Genomic DNA, 22,523 nt, shown 5'->3' on the forward strand with positions numbered 1-22,523 from the left:
GTCATGCCCCGGTAAATTGGGCAGAGCTTTATGCTGTGCGATTTTTCACATAGCCGGCATGGGACGCTGAATGTACTGCCGCGCGCCTCCGTCTTGGCGCGTTTATGGGACAATCCAGTCATTCTGGAATATCAAATTGTTAATAGAACATTCGTAGATGCCCTTGGGTTGGGTGGCTTATGAGCGGAGACAAGGAGCTTAATAGGCTGAGCTTGTGGTTGGCGTACTCGGGATGAATAATCTGATTAAGTCAGTCTGCCGACATAATGACGTGTAGTGATTGAAGCCACTGTTAGGTTTAGTAAAATTGCATTGAGATACGCGTAAAGGTATCTTTAATGTTGAAAATATTTTCATCAGGATGAAAGTTCTGATGTTGAAGCAATCAAGGAGTGAAATTAAGAATTATTAAATATAGATTTAGGACAAACTATATTTTTTGGTGTTTGCCTAATACAGGCAATATGCGGTAATATACGCTACATTTGTGTAGCAGATGGTATCACGAGTTACCCGTGTATTTTCACGGCTCCTTGTAATTGCCCTAAAAAATTTGGTCACAAAGCTTACCCACGCCCATGCAAATGTGACTATGAATATAACCTTTGAATGACTGTAAAATGACTAGTCAAATGACGTCGTGCAGATAAATGTGCGACAGATGTAAAGTGGCCTCTATTCGCTGTCTGGGAACACTCTTTGTGTTGATTTGGGCCATGTTGTGTGAGAATCACAAGTTGTGGTGTGTTGGTTGATTTCAACACAACCCCGGCAGGGATAGCCTACATTATCGAGTGTGATAACTTGTAGAGCTGTCAGCTGATAACTCTTCCACTCACTGGAATGAGGCAGTTGTGCGGTGCTGCTAATTTGGCAGCGTAATGAGACATAATGGTCATGTCATGAAAGTATTTAGGGACAGCTCGCGTCTGAGTCCTGACGCAACATTAAATTTATAGTCTGTTCTAAAAAGTTTAATTCCTCCCTTGTTTGTAGTATCGAAAGCATGGATGACACTACTTTATTCCTGCTGGGATTTCAAGCTAAAAAGACTGACGAAACTTTATCGGAACTTCAATACACAAACAATTTCGATCATGAAAGCGAGACCACTATTGAGTGTGACATGTTTTTGTTTATGTTTTACATTTTAATGGTGCCCTAACCTTTTTAACAGGGAAAACAATGCAAATAAACCGCGACAATTATTTCGGTCTCGAGTGGCTCCCCCTTTTTTTTCACAAGGTTTTGAGTGTGTTTTTATGCACCAAATTGTCAGACGAAAACAAAATTTTCATTTGTCGGAAAAAGGTAAAGTTGTTCGGGTACTAACACTCGAGTTGTTTTTCTTTTTTTTTTTTTTTTTTGGATCCCGCGGATCCGACTTGTAATCCCATGGAGTCGCGCGCAATGTGTTTACGGCGTAAGAAAAGACAAAAGCAAATGTCATCGAGTGGCACCCTTGTTTCGTTCATTCAAAATGTCATTCATTCATGGAAATGAGTATACAGACATTTTTGAATGAATTTTCGTTACGAAGGAAAACGTATGATGGGTAAGTATACTAGTATCGTTCCTTTTTTTACAATTTTATAAATTTTCTAATTTCTTATTCCTCTTTCTTTTCATTTCAGCAAATTTTGGTTTCACATTTATTTCATCAGCAGTTTTATAATATTTGAGAAAAGCCCAGAATTTTTCGAGACCCTACAGTTGGCCAGTTTCATAGTGCTCATACACATTTGGTCGGAATTTCTTCTCGTCATCATACGAATATAATCTGAATAGGCACTCCAATCTATAACGAAACCCGTTGCTTGCATCTTCAAGAGCCAGCATACGAAATTCATTGTACATTGTGTTATTGATGGCGAGTGATAGCATATTTACATACTTATCGTGAATCACTGTGCGTTTGATTCACTGATTAGTAAATGCGCATTTAACTATTTACGTAGACATTGTGTGTGCTTCGTATGGTTAGTTTGGGCCAAATCTTCCACGCGAACAGGCAAGGTGCTCAATTATGAATATGGGTGACAATCGTTCATCAACGGTGCCAAATGTTGTAGCTGCTGCAGGAGCTGATAACATGGGAAATGATACATAGGAGCTCCTAAATCGAGCTTTGAGTTCGATTCATAGGAGCTCCTAAATTGAGCTTTGAGTTCGAATACAGATGGGTCGTTTAGGCCGCTTAGAACAATACCGGTTTTTAGCATACATTCGTTTATATCAACAGTTATCTCTCTCGTTGGCATTCTCCTTGCTTATACATGGTCAGTTGACAAACATTGCGAAGCGTATTTTATAATGCTATATTTACGTGCTGCTTTTTGGGTGATAACATTTTGTTTGATCATCTAATCAAAAAACATCATAACGATCTACGCATAAATGGCTATCATGAATTTCATCGCGCTACATCTATGCAAAAAAGTATACCATTGAATGTGATATCACTTTGGAATTCTATGCTATTGGCTGTACAGGCGGGCATACATCATTATTATGGCGTTGATTTCTGGCAGCATTGTGCACTTAATTTTTTCTCGCCAGCTTCTCATGTTGCGGGTTTCAACATGTTAGATACGTTGGTATTAAGCCTAACGCATGTAGTTTATATTTCGAAAGTACATATATAAATTTAATAAATCAACACCACCACCTGATGCGCTACGTGGCGGCCATAATGCATCCGGATCATTGGGTCTCATGCAACCCGGTGGTAATACCAATGATTTACTAGAGAAACAGGCCGACCTCATTGCCTATTTGAAAGATCATAATCAAAAGCTCAATCAGAAATTGCACCCACTGCAATTAAACGCGCGTACAGTGAATTTGACACATTAATACAAGTGAATAGCAATAAATATTTTGTGAAATTATTATCTTTCAATAGCGAATATAATGGATGTTGGCAGACGGGTAGCGATTGTGGATTACAGCCATCGTACACAGGGTACCTAACAGAGCAAGAAGTTACACATTTAAAAGACCATAAGTGTTTTATTGGTTGCGCGAAGGAACCTTTATTAAATGGAAAAAAAATTATCGGATATTTGTGAACATAACGGCAATGTTACAAAGAAATATGGCAAACATAATGCAACCACTTTATGGAAGTCCCTTAAGGTTTTATATGGCACTACCGAATTTAGTGGTATTGCTTTGGCATTTCCACAATTTGCCGGCACAGTAGCCATAATATCACCCGTTGACGCGCCTGCAGCTAAATTTGGTGATTGTCAATATAATAGTGCTATATCACTAGCAAAGCTCTAAAGTTATCTGGTATAAATAAATCACCGAGAGATATAGCTAATGAAACTGTTAAAAATGTTGCACCATCGCCCCTGGTTGCTAAAACTGAAGTTGCTGGTTATAAATGTATTCCTGAAAAAGGGATATGCATTGAATGTTATATCGAGTATATTGCCTTTTGGCGTGACTCCACCGTTGTGTCGCCAGCAGCGGATACTTTTAGACTTTCCTTCACCCAATATAGCCAAGCAACAGGTTAGCCATTTGCTTTCAACTAATATTGGGAATCCAATTTGCCGTTTAACGGAATTTTTGGGACACGATGTGTTGCGGATCAACCACCTGGGTGATGGGGGTACACAATTCGGTATGTTGATTGCACAATTGGAAGAGAGCTTTCTAAATTACATCAACGAAGGTCCACCTATTGGTGACTTGCAAGCTTTCTACAAAGAATCGAAAAAGAGATTCGACGTAGATGACGAATTCAAGACACGCGCCTACAATTGTGTTGTTTTACTGCAGAGTGGCGATCCAAATTCAACTAAAGCATGGACACAAATTTGCGAGGTATCGCGTGCAGAGTTCCAGGCTATATCCGAGCGTTTAGATGTAAGAATCCGTCCGATTGGTGAATCCTATCAGTGCCGTATGATAGATATCGTGGAATTCTTAGATTCCAACGGTTTACGCGAGGAAGAAGAAGAGGGTACCAAAATTGCGTCGGTTGGTAGATCGTTTACGTGATAAAATGGGTCCAAAATCCATTCGAAATTCAACGCACCCAATGCCGAATGGACAAAGGCTAAGGTACCTTCAATTTTGGATTTTGGGCACGCGAAGCTTGAGGAAACGTGAAAATTTCTACTCAACATTTTCAGGCTCCTCGAGGCTCACGTTCCATAGTGTTTTTTTAATAGCGAGAATCTGTAATGTTAATATTTGTTCAATTTATCATTTGTATATTCTTCTGGCAGGGTAAAGAGTAATGCCACCACCAGCTGGTTTAACGTATACTGGTGGTAGTGGTACATTATTTGTTGTATTGGGCGGTATTTGTGGCAGTAATCATGCGGCGACCTATAATATATAGAAGTTTTTCTTCAAGCACAATGGCGTACTTTTTGAGAGTGAAATGTTACAAATTGATGTTAAGAGTGAATTTCGGCAAAACCTTGGACGGACGTTTGGGACTTTCCTACGGCACCACGACGCAAAACCCATTAATGGTTGGTATGTCAATGACTTTTATATATTGCAATATTATTTTACCTTTGTACTACGTATACCATCTATGTAATACTTCAGTATGGGCAGTAACAAATCGTTTAATGTAAGACGATTACTTATTTTTGTCCGTTATCCAAATAGCAAAGGCTATCAGACAACATAAAATCTTCAATGGGAAGTAAAATATTAAAAGGGGGGGGGGGGGGGGGTGGGGGGGGGGGGGAGGGTTGTAATTATTGATTCAACGGTGTTGCAGACAACCGATGTATTCTGTGCTTTGTGTGACTGAGTCAAATGACTTCGCCATCGGGTCCTACTTGTCGTCTGACCTTTGGCGTATGGGTGCGGGGTGCAGGATATCCCCTTATACGGGATACCTGCGCTTGGGAGCAGGTGTATCCAAGCTCTTGAATAACAAACCAACTTCCAAATTCGTTTGGTCTAAGAAAGAAAAATCCGTTGAAGCACAATCGGTGTAGCCGTAACGTGCCAAATAGTCGACACGATTTTTCTTCGGGTGGTTATGATTTTATATAATAATGAAGAAAATCTCCATTCATTTCGTGGGGTTGATGTCTTGAGGGGGGGGGGGGGGGGGGGGTATTTGTATTCTGTGGCAGATAGTGGATCTGTGTTAGGATTGTGTTGGCCTCGTTCGGGTTGAACGAGAGCTGGGTTAGGCGGATTGTTATAACGGCCTCGTTCGGGGTGAACGAGAGCTGAGTTAAGCGGGTTGTTGGACGAGTGGAAGTTACAGATCTTCCACACCCTCACTGGAGGGTGGTAGCAGGACCAATTTCGTGATTGGTCTGGTGGTTTGTCCTCTTGCCGTATCCAGTTTGACGACTCGAACTCGGTTATCGGGGCCATAGTGAAGATTGGCTATCCGACCTAGTCTCCATTCGTTGGGGGGCAGATTATCCTCCTTAATGACGACTAGGTCTCCCTGTTTAAGGTTTGATTGTGGATGCTTCCACTTAACGCGCTTCTGCAATTCGGTGAGATACTCCGTTTTCCACCGTTTGCAGAAGGTTTGATACAGCGCCTTAAGTTTTTCCCATCGATTGACGAGTGATGCGCGATTCTCGCTGACGTCGATCTCCGGTGGAGCTAACAGGTGCCCTCCCACGAGGAAATGGCCTGGAGTAAGTGGCTCCAAGTTGGACGGCTCGTTGGAGGAGGGGATTAACGGTCGAGAATTGAGACAAGACTCGATTCGACAAAGTAGTGTGCTGAACTCTTCAAGGGTAAATTTGTGATCCACAGCGATCTTCTTGAAGTGGTTCTTGAAGCTTATGGGAAATAACCCTGGGCTACGCCATGCCAAGTCCGGGTGTGTGGTATAACCCTGGCTACCGCCACGGTGATGTCCTTCTACGCAGAAGGGTGTACCACACACCCGGACTTTGCATGGCGTAGCCCAGGGTTTTTTTTTATTAGCGCGGCCGAAGACCGCCTATGCAGAAAGGTGTTCTACGCAGACTTGTTCCTTTTGTTTCCTACTTTTAATAAATTATGCTAATTTTATAGAAAAAATGCGATTTTTTTAAATAAATTACGTTTACTTCGACTACACTATTTAAGTTTTCTTGTAATTGTAACTTTTACGTATGTACATAATAGTTTGCTGTATTTTTCAAATTTCATTTTAACTGATTATATGGTATAAAGATACCATTTCAAATTTTGATTTGGGATTTATTTCATTTTTTTGGGACTTATTTCATTTGGGAGTTATTTCGTTTTTTTGGGACTTGTAGTTTCATTATGAAATAACTGGCAAATATTGGGAGTTATTTCATTTCCTGCTTTGAGAGTTATTTCATTTATTAAAGTTGGGAGTTATTTCATTTTTATTGGGACTTATTTCATTGGGAGTTATTTCATGGGAGATATTTCATTTGGGAGTTATTTCACTGCACCAATAACTTGAGTAAATTTTGAGGTATCTTGATAAAATTTGTTATGTAGGTTCCTGGGCACCCATCTCAGATCGCTGTTTAAAATGAACGATATCGGACTATAACCACGCCCACTTTTTCGGTATCGAAAATTTCGAAAAACAGAAAAAGTGCGATAATTCATTACCAAAGACGGATAAAACGATGCAACTTGGTAGGTGAGTTGAGCTTATGACGCAGAATAGAAAAATAGTAAAATTTTGGACAACGGGCGTGGCACCACCCACTTTTAAAAGAAGGTAATTTAAAAGTTTTCCAAGCTGTAATTTGGCAGTCGTTGAAGATATCATGATGAAATTTGGCAGGAACGTTACTCCTATTACTATATATATGCTTAATAAAAATTAGCAAAAACGGAGAACGGCCACGCCCACTTAAAAAAAAAATGTTTAAGTAAAGTTTAACAAAAAATTTAATATCTTTACAGTATATAAGTAAATCAAGTCAACATTCAACTCCAGTAATGATATGGTGCAACAAAATACAAAAATAAAAGAAAATTTCAAAATGGGCGTGGCTCCGCCCTTTTTCATTTAATTTGCCTAGGATAATTTTAATGCCATAAGTCGAACAAAAATTTACCAATCCTTGTAAAATTTGGTAGGGGCTTAGATTCTAGGACCATAACTGTTTTCTGTGAAAAAGGGCGAAATCGGTTGAAGCCACCCCCAGTTTTTATACACAGTCGACCGCCTGTCCTTCCGCTCGACCGTTAACACGATAACTTGAGAAAAAATCGATATATCTATTCTAAACTCAGTTCGCGTACTTATCTGCACTCACTTTGTATTGGTATAAAAAGTGGCCGAAATCCGACTATGACCACGCCCAATTTTCCGTTATCGAAAATTACGAAAAATGAAACAAATGCAATAATTCTATACCAAATACGAAAAAAGGGATGAAACATGGTAATTGGATTGGTTTATTGACGCAAAATATAACTTTAGAAAAAAGCTTTGTAAAATGGGTGTGACACCTACCATATTAAGTAGAAGAAAATGAAAAAGTTCTGCAGGGCGAAATCAAAAGCCCTTGGAATCGTGGCAAGAATACTGTTCGTGGTATTACATATATAAATAAATTAGCGGTACCCGACAGATGCTGTTCTGGGTCACCTTGGTCCACATTTTGGTTGATATCTCGAAAACGCCTTCACATATACAACTACTACCCTCCCTTTTAAAGCCCTCATTAATACCTTTAATTTGATACCCATATCGTACAATCACATTATAGAGTCACCCCTGGTCCACCTTAATGGCGATATCTCGAAAAGGCGTCCACCTAAAGAACTAAGGCCCACTTCCTTTTAAAATACTCATTATCACCTTTCGTTTGATACCCATATTGTACAAACGCATTCTAGAGTCAACCCTGGTCCACCTTTATAACGATATCTCGAAAAGGCTTCCACCTATAGAACTAAGGCCCACTCCCTTTTAAAATACTCGTTACACCTTTCATTTGATACCCGTATCGTACAAAAAAATTCTAGAGTCACCCCTGGTCCACATTAATGGCGATATCTCGAAAAGGCGTCCACCTATAGAACTAAATCCCACTCCTTTTTAAAATACTCGTTATCACCTTTCGTTTGATACCCATTTTGTACAAACGCATTCTAGAGTCAACCCTGGTCCACCTTTATAACGATATTTCGAAAAGGCGTCCACCTATAGAACTAAGGCCCACTCCCATTCAAAATACTCGTTACACCTTTCATTTGATACCCGCATCGTACAAAAAAATTCTAGAGTCACCCCTGGTCCACCTTTATAACGATATCTCGAAAAGGCGTCCACCTATAGAACTAAGGCCCACTCCCTTTTAAAATACACATTAACACCTTTCATTTGATACCCACATCGTACGAACAAATTCTAGAGTCACTCCGGGTCCACCTTTATGGCGATATCTCGAAAAGTCGTCCACCCATAGAACTAAGGCCGATTCCCTTTAAAAATACTCATTAACACCTTTGGTTTGATACCCATATTGTACACACGCATTCTAGAGTCACCCTGGTCCACCTTTATGCGATATCTCGAAAAGGCGTCCACCTATAGAAATAAGGCCCACTCCCTTTTAAAATACTCATTAACACCTTTCATTTGATACTCATGTCGTACAAATAAATTCTAGAGTCACCCCTGGTCCACCTTTATGGCGATATCTAGAAAAGGCGTCCACCTATAGAACTAAGGCCACGCCCTTTTAAAATACTCATTAACACCTTTAATTTGATACCCATATCGTACAAACAAATTCTAGAGTCGGCCCTGGTCCACCTTTATGGCGATATCCCTAAATGGCGTTCACCTATAGAATTATGGCCCACTCCCTCTTAAAATACTCTTTAATACCTTCCATTTGGTACACATGTATCAAAATCATCAGTATCGAAAAAAAATTTGATTGAGCCATGTCCGTCCGTCCGTCCGTCCGTCCGTCCGTTAACACTATAACTTGAGTAAATGTTGAGGTATCTTAATAAAATTAGGTATGTAGGTTCCTGGGCACCCATGTCAGATCGCTATTTAAAATTAACGATATCGGACTATAACCACGCCCACTTTTTCGATATCGAAAATTTCGAAAAACAGAAATAGTGCGATAATCAATTACCAAAGACGGATAAAGCGGTGAAACCTGGTAGGTGAGTTGAGCTTATGACGCAGAATAGAAAAATATTAAAATTTTGGACAACGGCGTGGCACCGCCCACTTTTAAAAGAAGGTAATTTAAAAGTTTTGCAAGCTGTAATTTGGCAGTCGTTGAAGATATCATGATGGCATTTGGCAGGAACGTTACTCCTACTACTTAATGCATGCTTAGTAAAAATTAGCAAAATCGGAGAGCGGCCACGCCCACTTAAAAAAAAAATTTTTTACAAATTTTAACAAAAAATTTTATATCTTTACAGTATATAAGTAAATTATGGCAACATTCAACTCCATTAATGATATGGTGCAACAAAACACAAAAATAAAAGAAAATTTCAAAATGGGCGTGGCGCCGCCCTTTTTCCATTAATTTGTCTAGGATACTTCTAATGCCATAAGTCGAAAAAAAATTTACCAATCCTTGTAAAATTTGGTAGGGGCTTAGATTCTAGGACGATTACTGTTTTCTGTTTTAGAGTCACCCCTGGACTACGTTTATGGCGATATCTCGAAAAGGCGTCCACCTATAGAACTAAGGCCCACTCCCTTTTAAAATACTCATTAACACCTTTCATTTGATACCCATATCGTACAAACAAATTCTAGAGTCAATCCTGGTCGACCTTTATAACGATTTCTCGAAAAGGCGTCCACCTATAAAACTGTTCGTAGTATTACGTATATAAATAAATTAGCGGTACCCGACAGATGCTGTTCTGGGTCACCCTGGTCCACATTTTGGTCGATATCTCTAAAACGCCTTCACATATACAACTACCACCACTCTCTTTTAAAACCCTCATTAATACCTTTAATTTGATACCCATATCGTACAACACATTATAGAGTCACCCCTGGTCCACCTTAATGGCGATATCTCGAAAAGGCGTCCATCTATAGAACTATGGCCCACTCCCTTTTAAAATACTCATTATCATCTTTCGTTTGATACCCATATTGTACAAACGCATTCTAGAGTCAACCCTGGTCCACCTTTATAACGATATCTCGAAAAGGCGTCCACCTATAGAACTAAAGCCCACTCCCTTTTAAAATACTCATTAACACCTTTCATTTGATACCCGTATCGTACAAACAAATTCTAGAGTCACCCCTGGTCCACCTTAATGGCGATATCTCGAAAAGGCGTCCATCTATAGAACTAAGGCCCACTCCCTTTTAAAATACTCATTATCACCTTTCGTTTGATACCCATATTGTACAAACGTATTCTAGAGTCAACCCTGGTCCACCTTTATAACGATATCTCGAAAAGGCATCCACCTATAGAACTAAGGCCCACTCCCTTTTAAAATACTCATTGATACCCATATTGTACAAACGCATTCTAGAGTCAACCCTGGTCCACCTTTATAACGATATCTCGAAAAGGCGTCCACCTATAGAACTAAAGCCCACTCCCTTTTAAAATACTCATTAACACCTTTCATTTGATACCCGTATCGTACAAACAAATTCTAGAGTCACCCCTGGTCCACCTTAATGGCGATATCTCGAAAAGGCGTCCATCTATAGAACTAAGGCCCACTCCCTTTTAAAATACTCATTATCACCTTTCGTTTGATACCCATATTGTACAAACGCATTCTAGAGTCAACCCTGGTCCACCTTTATAACGATATCTCGAAAAGGCATCCACCTATAGAACTAAGGCCCACTCCCTTTTAAAATACTCATTAACACCTTTCATTTGATACCCGTATGGTACAAACAAATTCTAGAGTCACCCCTGGTCCACATTTATGGCGATATCTCGAAAAGGCGTCCACCTATAAAACTGTTCGTGGTATTACGTATATAAATAAATTAGCGGTACCCGACAGATGCTGTTCTGGGTCACCCTGGTCCACATTTTTGTCGATATCTCTAAAACGCCTTCACATATACAACTACCACCACTCCCTTTTAAAACCCTCATTAATACCTTTAATTTGATACCCATAACGTACAAACACATTATAGAGTCACCCCTGGCCAACCTTAATGGCGATATCTCGAAAAGGCGTCCATCTATAGAACTAAAGCCCACTCCCTTTTAAAATACTCATTATCACCTTTCGTTTTATACCCATATTGTACAAACGCATTCTAGAGTCAACCCTGGTCCACCTTTATAACGATATCTCGAAAAGGCGTACACCTATAGAACTAAAGCCCACTCCCTTTTAAAATACTCATTAACACCTTTCATTTGATACCCATATCGTACAAACAAATTCTAGAGTCAACCCTGGTCTACATTTATAACGATTTCTCGAAAAGCCGTCCACCTATAGAACTAAGGCCCACTCCCCTTTAAAATACTCATTAACACCTTTCATTTGATACCCATATCGTACAAACAAATTCTAGAGTCAACCCTGGTCCACCTTTATAACGATTTCTCGAAAAGGTTTCCACCTATAGAACTAAGACCCATTCCATTTTAAAATACTCATTAGCACCTTTCATTTGATACCCATATCGTACAAACAAATTCTAGAGTCACCCCTGGTCCACCTTTATGGCGATATCTCGAAAAGGCGTCCACCCATAGAACTAAGGCCCACTTTCTTTTAAAATACTCATTAACACCTTTCGTTTGATACCCATATTGTAAAAACGCATTCTAGAGTCACCCCTTGTCCACCTTTATGGCGATATCTCGAAAACGCGTCCACCTATAGAACTAAGGCCCACTCCCTTTTAAAATACTCATTAACACCTTTCATTTGATACCCATATCGTACAAACAAATTCTAGAGTCACCCCTGGTCCACCTTTATGGCGATATCCCTAAATGGCGTTCACATATAGAACTATGGCCAACTCCCTCTTAAAATACTCTTTAATACCTTCCATTTGGTACACATATATCAAAATCATCAGTATCGAAAAAATATTTGATTGAGCCATGTCCGTCCGTCCGTCCGTCCTTTAACACTATAACTTGAGTAAATGTTGAGGTATCTTAATAAAATTAGGTATGTTGGTTCCTGGGCACCCATGTCAGGCCGCTATTTAAAATGAACGATATCGGACTATAACCACGCCCACTTTTTCGATATCGAAAATTTCGAAAAACAGAAATAGTGCGATAATTCATTACCAAAGACAGATAAAGCGGTGAAACTTGGTAGGTGAGTTGAGCTTATGACGCAGAATAGAAAAATAGTAAAATTTTAGACAACGGGCGTGGCACCGCCCACTTTTAAAAGAAGGTAATTTAAAAGTTTTGCAAGCTGTAATTTGGCAGTCGTTGAAGATATCATGATGGCATTTGGCAGGAACGTTACTCCTATTACTATATGCATGCTTAGTAAAAATTAGTAAAATCGGAGAGCGGCCACGCCCACTTTAAAAAAAATTTTTTTTAAGTCAAATTTTAATAATAAATTTTATATCTTTACAGTATATAAGTAAATTATGTCAACATTCAACTCCAGTAATGATATGGTGCAACAAAATACAAAAATTAAAGAATATTTCAAAATGGGCGTGGCTCCGCCCTTTTTCATTTAATTTGTCAAGGATACTTTTAATGCCATAAGTCGAGCAAAAATTTACCAATCCTTGTAAAATTTGGTAGGGGCTTAGATTCTAGGACGATTACTGTTTTCTGTTCTAGAGTCACCCCTGGTCCACGTTTATGGCGATATCTCGAAAAAGCGTCCACCTATAGAACTAAGGCCCACTCCCTTTTGAAATACTCATTAACACCTTTCATTTGATATCCATATCGTACAAACAAATTCTAGAGTCACCCCTGGTCCACCTTTATGGCGATATCTCGAAAAGGCGTCCACCCATAGAACTAAGGCCCACTCTCTTTTAAAATACTCATTAACACCTTTCGTTTGATACCCATATTGTAAAAACGCATTCTAGAGTCACCCCTTGTCCACCTTTATGGCGATATCTCGAAAAGGCGTCCACCAATAGAACTAAGGCCCACTCCCTTTTAAAATACTCATTAACACCTTTCATTTGATACCCATATCGTACAAAAAAATTCTAGAGTCAACCCTGGTCCACCTTTATAACGATATCTCGAAAAGGTGTCCACCTATAGAACTAAGGCCCACTCCCTTTCAAAATTCTCATTAACACCTTTCATTTGATACCCATATCGTACAATCAAATTCTATAGTCAACCCTGGTCCACCTTTATAACGATTTCTCGAAAAGGCTTCCAGCTATAGAACTAAGGCCCACTCCCTTTTAAAATACACATTAACACCTTTCATTTGATACCCACATCGTACGAACAAATTCTAGAGTCACCCCGGGTCCACCTTTATGGCGATATCTCGAAAAGTCGTCCACCCATAGAACTATGGCCGATTCCCTTTTAAAATTCTCATTAACACCTTTCATTTGATACCCATATCGTACAATCAAATTCTATAGTCAACCCTGGTCCACCTTTATAACGATTTCTCAAAAAGGCTTCCAGCTATAGAACTAAGGCCCACTCCCTTTTAAAATACACATTAACACCTTTCATTTGATACCCACATCGTACAAAAAAATTCTAGAGTCAACCCTGGTCCACCTTTATAACGATATCTCGAAAAGGTGTCCACCTATAGAACTAAGGCCCACTCCCTTTTAAAATTCTCATTAACACCTTTCATTTGATACCCATATCGTACAATCAAATTCTATAGTCAACCCTGGTCCACCTTTATAACGATTTCTCGAAAAGGCTTCCAGCTATAGAACTAAGGCCCACTCCCTTTTGAAATACTCATTAACACCTTTCATTTGATATCCATATCGTACAAACAAATTCTAGAGTCACCCCTGGTCCACCTTTATGGCGATATCTCGAAAAGGCGTCCACCCATAGAACTAAGGCCCACTCTCTTTTAAAATACTCATTAACACCTTTCGTTTGATACCCATATTGTAAAAACGCATTCTAGAGTCACCCCTTGTCCACCTTTATGGCGATATCTCGAAAAGGCGTCCACCTATAGAACTAAGGCCCACTCCCTTTTAAAATACTCATTAACACCTTTCATTTGATACCCATATCGTACAAAAAAATTCTAGAGTCAACCCTGGTACACCTTTATAACGATATCTCGAAAAGGTGTCCACCTATAGAACTAAGGCCCACTCCCTTTTAAAATTCTCATTAACACCTTTCATTTGATACCCATATCGTACAATCAAATTCTAGAGTCAACCCTGGTCCACCTTTATAACGATATCTCGAAAAGGTGTCCACCTATAGAACTAAGGCCCACTCCCTTTTAAAATTCTCATTAACACCTTTCATTTGATACCCATATCGTACAATCAAATTCTATAGTCAACCCTGGTCCACCTTTATAACGATTTCTCGAAAAGGCTTCCACCTATAGAACTAAGGCCCACTCCCTTTTAAAATACTCATTAGCACCTTTCATTTGATACCCATATCATACAAACAAATTCTGGTCCACCTTTATGGCGATATCTCGAAAAGTCGTTCACCCATAGAACTACGGACCATTTCCTTTAAAAATACTCATTAACACCTTTCGTTTGATACCCATATCGTACAAACACATTATAGAGTCACCCCTGGTCCACCTTAATGGCGATATCTCGAAAAGGCGTCCACCTATAGAACTAAGCAGGGTTGAGTCATTTTGAAATGAAACAAATCAAAATAAAAAATAAAAAATTATTCATCATTTTAAATTTTTTGATTGATGAATAAAAAGTTATTTTTTATTCAAGCATTTCTTGAATAAAGAATAACATTTTCTCGTTATTCAAAATATTCTAATTGATGATAAACGCCCATTCTTATTTTTGCAAATTTTGAATAAAGAGTTTAGTTATTATTCATTATTTACAAAATATGGAATAACAATAAAATTTTAGTTTTTATTCAGTTATTCAAAAATAAAAAAATAAACCATCGAGATGCCCTCAAAATATACCCATATGCGCAACCAGTTCGCGTGTAGTTCTGAAGCTTCTTAGGGTAATATTGAGATGATTTTGGGGAGTATTCGCGGGGTTTTTTGGGGGCCGTTTGGGTGTAATTTCTGGGACACTTTGGCATGGTTAAGGGGAGTACCTCGGGGTCCTCCCGGGGTCATTCCGTGACCTTTTTGGGACTCCCTCGGGGTCATTTGGGGGTCATTTCGGGATGGTTTTGGGGAGTCCCTAGGGGTCATTTCAGGGTCATTTGGGGGTCATTTCGGGATGGTTTTGGGGACTCCCTCGGGGTCATTTCGGAGTCATTTCGGGATGGTTTTGGGGAGTCCCTAGGGGTCATTTGGGGTCATTCCGGGATCTTTTTGGGGACTCCCTCGGGGTCATTTGGGGGTCCTCCCGGGGTCATTCCGTGACCTTTTTGGGACTCCCTCGGGGTCTATCGTGGGTCATTCCGGTATCTTTTCGGGGACTCCCTCGGGGTCATTTCGGGGTAATTAGGGGGTCATTTCGGGATGGTTTTGGAGACTCCCTCGGGGTCATTTGGGGGTCATTCGTTGGTCATTCCGGGATATTTTTGGGGACTCCCTCGGGGTCATTTCGGAGTCATTTGGGGGTCATTTCGGGATCTTTTTGGGGACTCTCTCGGGGTCATTTGGGGGTCATTCCGGGATCTTTTTGGGGACTCACTCGGGGTAATTTCGGGATGGTTTTGGGACTCCCTAGGCGTCATTTGGGGTCATTCCGGGATATTTTTAGGGACTCCCTCGGGGTCATTTGGGGGTCCTCCCGGGGTCATTCCGGGATATTTTTGGGGACTCCCTCGGGGTCATTCGTGGGTCATTCCGGGATCTTTTCGGGGACTCCCTCGGGGTCATTTGGGGGTCATTTCGGGATGGTTTTGGGGACTCCCTCGGGGTCATTTGGGGGTCTTTCGTGGGTCATTCCGGGATCTTTTTGGGGACTCTCTCGCGGTCATTTGGAGGTCATTCCGGGATCTTTTTGGGGACTCTCTCGGGGTCATTTCGGGATGGTTTTGGGGAATCCATCGGGGTCATTTCGGGATGGTTTTGGGGACTCCCTCGGGGTCATTTGGGGGTCATTTCGGGATGGTTTTGGGGACTCCCAAGGGGTTATATGGTATTAATTTCGTGATGAGGTATGACATTCTTGGAAAAAAGTCCCTTGTTTTAAAAGTTTTCTGGGATGTGGCGCATTCAAATCGGCAGCCGAGATTGGGTGATATTCCATTCGGGCTTCGATATATGTATGTAGTTCAACACACTTTAGTAGCACACTTTTAACATTGAAATATGTAGTTTTTGAGTGTATAATCAAGGTTCAAAACCTGTACATCTCATAGGTCAAAAAAAATTTTATTTGATTTGAAAAAAGTTTAATTTGATTTGAAAAAAGTTTCTTTTGACCTGAAATTGTTATATGGAGTAATTTGAATGTATGCTCAGTTAAAAATGTCGCCAAAAGTAATCCGCAAATTTATGACTTGGAGACACAGTTTTCCAAGTTTGCTTCTGGGTATTTAGCGCTCTATCAGGAGCTATTGAACGGTTGGGCAAACCCATGCATAACGGTTGCCACTTTGGTCCATTTGGACCAAAAATGGTCCTTTCCAACCACGTTTGGCCCGATGAAGTTGGAATTTTTTTTTTTAGGAGATATTTGCAAACAAAATTGAAAATTTTCACGTGGTTGTTGTAATTTTGATGATTTTGTTGTACCCACAAGAAAAACTGGGTAAAAGTGTTTTGCGCGGATATAGATTTGGTCTCCAAGCCGGTGTTGGACCCACCCAATGTATTTTTTATAAGCGCGGCCGAAGACCGCCAATGCAGAAAGGTATTCTGCGCAAAAATACTATGGATCCCACCCCCCGTTTCGGAGCGATCCGGGGCCATTTTGCGTTTTTTGGAAATATCTTTTGACAGAAATAAAATTTGGAATTTCCGCTTTCGGATTCGTGGTCCTGGGATCAAAACGCGTCTTTTGACAACTCGCCCGATATTTTTGGACGAGTTTTAGCAATTGTGAGCTAAAGTAGAGAATTACCCTTTTATTTTCGGACTTATAAAATAAATATCCGGATTTTATTTCTTTGTGTAGATTTTTTTGAAAAAGGATGCATGATTCGTCATGAAAATGCTATGAGTATCCCCGGAATCCCATACAACTTCAACCAAGGAATAGTTTTTAACCGGACTTTTTCGAGTAAAGAAAAAAAGCCTATTAAAATGAGTCACTGATTATAACTAATCGTTATACTATAGTTTTGTCACTATCTTTCGTCTTTCTTAGCTTTATGTCAAAAATTAATTCTGAGTAATAGGAAAATAAAAATAATAATTTTATTGTGGATTTTTTAATAACTATAATAATTATACCTCCGTGCTACTTTTTTTAAAATGTTCTTATAAATCGGTGATTCTGCTGATTCTCGAACAACGTAGTGAATTATTTCGAGTCTCAAAAGTGTATCGCAAATAATCGACAAGCATCGGTACAATTCAGGTACGCAACATCTAAGCCCAGAGGAATTAGGTAAGGGGTACCACAGGGTGGTGTCCTATCCTCGCTTCTGTTTAACTTCCATATATATCGAAGCCCCTCACTGCACGATAATGGCTACAGGTCCCGGGCAACCCATCGATGAGATAGGTAATAAAATAGACAACTATCTCCTGATCTCTCCAATTCTTTCGTTTCGCGAACCCTGACATTGTCACCGACCAAATCATCGGCGACTTTATTTATAACATGGATGCGCCAAATGTCGACCATATTGAACATCCACGTCGATGGCGTCACGCTACCGTCTGTCTTACACCCAAAACTCCTATGTGTGACGTTCGATTCCTAAAATCCATAGCCGTAATAAAATCCTCAAATCTCTAGCGGCGTTACTTGGGGTAAAGATAAAGAAACGATCATTACCACTTACAAAGCAATTGGTTAGCCGATAGCACGCTACGCCTCCCCGATGTGATCGCCAAGCCTAAAGACTACTCAGTGTAAAAAGCTACAGGCCTGCCAAACTACTGCCCTTAGAACCGCCTCGGGTTGACTTCTTATGTCCCCAGAACACCATTTACACAATGAGGCGAGAATACTCCCCATCAGGGAGAGAAATTAGATGCTAACCAAACAGTTCCGGTTGAATACCCAGAAACATGGGAATCCCAACAGACATCTGATTGATGAACCAACACCGCCCAGGGGCTTAAGGAGTAATCTCCGTAAGCATTATGAGGAAATACGGCACCTGACAACACAGCCGTATGAACCCAAAAAATACTAGTAGGTCCTCAGTGAACTCCACAAACAGGCGTCAGACTTTTATGCCAGGAATTGCCCGGTGAATCCAGTACTCAAAGAACAATACCCAAAACTTTCAGAAGAGAAACGCACACTACCCAGGGCTCAACTTCGATCTGGATACTGTAACAGGTTAAACTATTACCTATTCAGAATCAACCCCGATATACAAAACATATGTCCATGTTTTAACGTGTCCCCACGTGACACCAACCATCTCTTCAACTGTATTGTCGAACCAAGTCCTCTAACACTCCTCAATTATGATCCACCCCTGTTGAAACAGCAAGTTTCCTTGGACTTCCGTTAGAGGATATTGGTGAAAATTTGTGATCGGTCGCACCTATTGGATGGGGCGAAGCACTGCCACGACAACAACGACATCAGTTCACAGCCCCGTTTGCCTATGCAAAGTATTCATTTTTTCGATAGTGCAAAGAAGAACATCTTTGATTGCTAAAACAATGTTGTGGTTTTAGCAGCTATTTGTCAAGACGGTATTATCGAAGAATTACAAGTTACGCGGTGGTGACGCCCTATTTGCCTGAGTGTCCACATGGTTAAAACCCAACAGGAATTACATGCTAAGCATTTCGTTGCAGTTTTTAATTTCAAGATCAGATATACTGCAACCTTACCGCTGTGCTTTCAAGAGTCGTTTGCGTTACCATCACCTTAAAAGTCTCAAAAAAAAAAAAACGTTACAGTATTATTTTAATATTTTAATATAACAAAGAACCTTTATAAAGAGCTATTACACTTTCAGTTAGCCTAATATCTAGTCTGATTAAAAATGATGTAACCACGTCAGCTCTTGAACTATTTCACAACTTACAAAACACATCTTCCACTTACCTACCATCACAGATCTCATCAAATGCCAACATAATATTTTCTAATACCAAACGTTTTTCTACATACAGTTAGAAGGACGTTTTTGTCATAGTACTTGGCGAAAATGCGATTGCCATAATTGTCCATGATGCACATGCCTTTGATGACATTCAATGTCGGCTCCTGGACCTCTATGCCAGAAATTGCCCTGCGAACCCCGTTCTTAAAGTTAAATAACCCAAACTCGCCGAGAAGGAAAGCAGAAGGGAGACGCGAGTCACTCTAGCTCAACTTCAATCTGGATACCTGTTACATGTTAAATTGTTACTTATCCAGAATCAACCCCGACATACAATTTGAAGGAACATTGAAGCAATTTTATAATGAAGTTCGAACAAGAAATCTTGAAACAAAATTTGGTTGAAGGAAGCTAAAGTGATACACTCAGGCATATGTTTGTTTTCTTTTATAAATTTATTTTTACATGTTCACAAAAAGTCAATAATAACAATAATAAACACTTCACATAAAAATATTACCAAACAATATTAATAATCTATTGATTTATTGCTTTACACTGTTTTCTCCATAGATGAAGTTTTCTCCATTATTTACAATTGTTTGTAACATTTGTCAGGTGTTTCCCTGTAATATTGCCAGCTCGTTAAAACGATGTTATTCCGAAAAAATTGCACTGCAAACTTTTCCGAAATAACAAAATTAATAAGTGGTTATACTGGCTACGTATTGGGCTTGACAGTCTCACTGAATACGTAGTGACTACGTAAGAGAGCGAACGCGAAAACGTAAGAAGTTATATAATACTGTCACGGATATTAGCATCACTAACCTATACCATCACTAAGGCGATGCTAAGGCCATGCCAAGCAGTATTTACGTCAATAATCAAATCATGTATACACATATATAAGGCAGCCAAAAGAGATGTCACACACAGATGCATTTACTTATGCGCCTATGTATACGCGAGAGACTGTAAACTGCAAACATTCACATCAATAATTCAATCATTATGAATCTACATAAACGAATAAATAATTGCGTCTACACATCTGTACGTATACGAGCAGCGGAGCGGCAATGCACAGACACATGCATGTATCTTATCTGAGTTGTCACAAGAGAGAGCAATAATTTGTGCACGTAGTTGTGGCTGGCGATTTTGTAGCGAAAATAACTAGTAAGTTCTGGAAATCGAAGAGCCTAGAAGTATGCAGCGTAAACTATAAAAGCGGTGCAGGCGAGTAAGAAGTAATTCAGTTTGATTTGAATTGTCAAGCAGTTACGAGTAAGACGATATCTAGCGAGCAATAGCACTATTATTTTGAAAGTCAGTTTCCTTTAAGATATCAGTTTGGTTATTAAGCTATTCGTTGCACAGTTTGAGTGTTATTGGAAGTATTTTAATGAAGGCCATTTTTCCGTTATTCAATATTGGAGTTATTTATTCAACAGTTTAGCGATACGATCCTAGCAAAAGGGCAAATAAGAGGATTTGCAAGTAAAAATCGTTACAATACGAATTCTGGGTGAATGTGAATGTGAGTGAATGCGACGCAAACATTCAAGGTGACATACATAATAAGGGCCTTTATTTTAATGCGTTTTTTGTTTCACTTACGTTTGGCAATAAAAATCTAAACTTGATCTTAAAAAAACATCTATCATCCATTAATTTAAAAACTACTCCCACCTTAAAATATTTTCCTACCTAAAAACTACATGACATACACTCAGAAAAAATAGTTCTAAAACGACAAAACAAGTTCAAAATTAAGAAAATTCCTTGACAAAAGTCTGTTAAGCACATCCTTTTTTAAATCGTGATAAGTGATAGAACTTGTAGAAAAAGTATCAATACCGGTTTCCATACAAAACACACGGATCAAAGTATCAATGCTAGTGCTCATACTCAGTAAAAGGTATAGAGTATTCTCGATCCAAATTAGTACTTCGGAATGTTTACCAAAAGTGAAAAAGTAGGTCGTGTGTTTTGATTTTAATATAAAACAAGTAAGGAAGTCTAAGTTCGAGTGAAACCGAACATTACATACCCAGCTGTACACTTGAAATGTTGTGTGCTTAATAGTGTTACAATGCTGCGCAATAATACATATACATATGGTTCCATTCTGAACTAATTTTTCTTTGAATTATGGCTCCCGAAACATAGAAAATTTCTTAGTCATAAAAGGGGCGGTGCCACGCCCATTTTTTTAAATTTGAAGTTTTTCCTATTTATTGTTATAAATTCACTTGGGAAATTAAATACCATTGATATAAACCTCTCTTTTGCAAAGATATAGCTTATTTTATTCGTCCACAACCCTTTTAAAAATCTTTTATATAAAAGTGGGCGTAGTCCATAACCGATTTCTTTAATTTTTCTTCAAATTATACCTTATAGTAAAGGCAACCTCTCTGCCGAATTGGTAGGTAACGATTTTTGATTTACGATTAATAATATTTGTAAAATTGATTTTATCACAAGTGGGAAGTGCCACGCCCATTTAATAAAATTTTTCCAAATTTTTATTAAAAGTCTCAATATCAGCCCACACGTCAAATTTCAAAATTCTCGGCGTATTATTTTCTAAATAATCAGGGTTTTTGTGTTTTCCAAAATGTTATATATATAAAAAGTGGGAGTGGTTATCATCCGATTTCGCTAATTTTCAATACCAATCTATTCTGGGTCCAGATAAGCCCGTGTACTAAATTTGGTGAAGATAGATCAATATTTACTCAAGTTATCGTGTTAACGGACAGACGGACGGACCGACAGACGGGCGGACAGACGGACGGACATGGCTCAATCAATTTTTTTTCGATATTGATGATTTTGATATATGGGTGTCTATATCTATCTCGATTCCTTTATACCTGTACAACCAACCGGTATCCAATCAAAGTTATAATACCCTGTGTACAAGTACAGCTGGGTATAACAAGTAAGGCAGTTTAAGTTTGGACGCAACCGAACATTATATACCCATTTGTGTGCTCTTACATATATTTTAAGGATATATTTGAAAATATTTTTGATCGACTTATGGCGTTTAAAAAAAATTCAGTTAGAAAAAGTTTTTCTAAACAGGGTCGCCCCTCGGCAGCGGTTTGGCAAGTAAGCCGAATATACTTCTCCCATGAAAAGCTTCCCAGTGAAGATTCATCTGCCTTGCAGGTACCGTTCAGAATATCCATAAAAAAATGTAGCACGACGCAAATTGCAAGAGAAAGGTCTAAATCTCCACGGAGGTAAATCGCGTATTTTTTT

General features: G+C 39.2%; 2 pseudogenes; both read left to right on the forward strand.

Moving 5' to 3' along the window:
• The window catches only part of LOC137235315 (probable arginine--tRNA ligase, cytoplasmic), a 517,389-nt pseudogene extending 513,012 nt beyond the window's left edge, over positions 1-4,377 (forward strand).
• On the forward strand, positions 1,875-2,856 carry LOC137234743 (transmembrane protein 192-like; annotated as a pseudogene).
• Positions 4,378-22,523: the final 18,146 nt, after the last annotated feature.

The sequence above is a fragment of the Eurosta solidaginis genome, chromosome X (genome assembly GCF_040869045.1).
Source record: "Eurosta solidaginis isolate ZX-2024a chromosome X, ASM4086904v1, whole genome shotgun sequence".
NCBI lineage: Eukaryota > Metazoa > Arthropoda > Insecta > Diptera > Tephritidae > Eurosta > Eurosta solidaginis.